The sequence below is a fragment of the Elephas maximus genome, chromosome 2, assembly GCF_024166365.1.
Source record: "Elephas maximus indicus isolate mEleMax1 chromosome 2, mEleMax1 primary haplotype, whole genome shotgun sequence".
NCBI lineage: Eukaryota > Metazoa > Chordata > Mammalia > Proboscidea > Elephantidae > Elephas > Elephas maximus.
Window position 1 is genome coordinate 3,341,034 of NC_064820.1, and position 1,765 is coordinate 3,342,798.

General features: G+C 40.1%; 1 non-coding gene across 1 annotated transcript; it reads left to right on the forward strand.

The window, feature by feature from the left end:
• Window positions 1-1,337: 1,337 nt before the first annotated feature.
• Window positions 1,338-1,444, forward strand: LOC126070765 (U6 spliceosomal RNA). The gene has a single exon (XR_007516287.1). It is a non-coding gene; the product is annotated as a U6 spliceosomal RNA (small nuclear RNA).
• The last annotated feature ends 321 nt before the right edge of the window (window positions 1,445-1,765 follow it).

Here is a 1,765-nt window from a genome sequence, read left to right on the forward strand (position 1 = left end):
ATGATGTTGCTTATTGGTCCAGTTGTGAGGATTTTTGTTTTCTCTATGACAAAATGTAATCCATACTGAAGGATGTGGTCTTTGATCTTCATCGGTAGGTGCTTCAAGTCCTCTTCACTTTCAACAAGCAAAGTTGTGTCTTCTCCATACACAGGTTGTTAATGAGTCTTCCTCCAAACCTGATGCCCCTTTCTTCTTCATATAGTCCAGTTTCTCAGGTTATTTGCTCAGCATACAGATTGAATAAGTATGGTGAAAGGATACAACCATGACACACACCTTTACTGAGTTTGAATCATGTGGTATCCCCTTGTTCCATTCATATTTAATTCCTAGGATTATTGTAACAATAAAACATAAGGAGAGTTCCCAGAGTGATTTCTGGTACATAGCCCACACTCAATAAATTGTAGTTTTTATTACCCAGTAGATTTTTTTTCCTCCTTTGTTTTGTCCAGCAATGTCTGGCAAGCTCACCAGACCTGTCTCCACTGACAAGAGACAAGGGGGATGACAGAAAAGGGATCAAGGATGGAACTTTTCTGTTCTAATCATTTACCACTAAGATGCCCTACAAGCAAGGTCCAAAAAAGTGGATTATCATCGTAGGAAGAAGGAGTACCTGGGTGGTGCAAATTGTTAGGTGCTTCACTGCTAACCAGTCTTACCTCAGAAGAAAGGCCTGGTGGTCTACTTCCAAAAAGTCAGCACTGAAAAGCCCAGAGAGCACAGTTCTACTCTGACACACATGGGGTCACATGAGGCAGAACTGACTCAATGGCAACTTTTTTTTTAATTATAAGAAGAACTTGATGACAAAGGGAGAGTTTGTATATTTTCTCTTGATCAGTATCATTGAGATAATAGGTATTTATTTGTCCTGAATGTTTATAATGGGAACCTTCAGGGAATCAGGCCTCACAAGTGTCTAAGGAGTTTTCCAGAACTAAGACGCACAGATCAGTCCTATTTAGGGTCTTAGGCATGGGTTCCCGGCAGGCTCACTGGGCCAGGTGCCCAGGTGCGGCTCGTGATCTGAGTAAATGCTTTATTAAAACTGTCCCCAGCCCCCTTGCTGGAGGAAATGGTACCCAGAGAAGCATGGTTTTATATGCCTCCTCATGAACTTGTGACAGGAGCAAAGGATGATATATGGTGCACAAATCAAAAGCTAATGAGAAAAAAATTGAGGAATGAATGGAGTCTCTGCATATGTGAGAGGTGAGATTCAGCACGTGGCAGGAAATAGTTCCTTTTCACCCTGTAGTTTTTGTTCGTAATCTCCTTCCTCATGATTTCACAGTCATCTGTGTTAATCTTTAAAAAATGTATGATCTGTGCTCGCTCCGGCAGCAAATATACTAAAATGGGAACAATACAGAGAAGATTAGCATGGCCCCTGCACAAGGATGACACGCAAATTCGTGAAGCGTTCCAAATTTTTAGAGACACAGACAAACCAAAACTCAAAGGATGGAAAAAATATATCAAGCAAACAACAATCAAAAAAGAGCAAGAGTGGCAATATTAATTTCTAACAAATAGACTTTAAAGTAAATCCACCACAAAGGATAAAGAAGGACACTACATAATGATTAAAGGGACAATTTACCAGGAAGATATAACCATATTAAATATTTATGCACCCAATGACAGGGCTGCAAGATACATACAACAAACTTTAACAGAACTGAAAAGTGAGATACACACCTCCACAATTATTGTAGGAGACTTCAACACACCACTTTCAGAGAAGGACAGGACT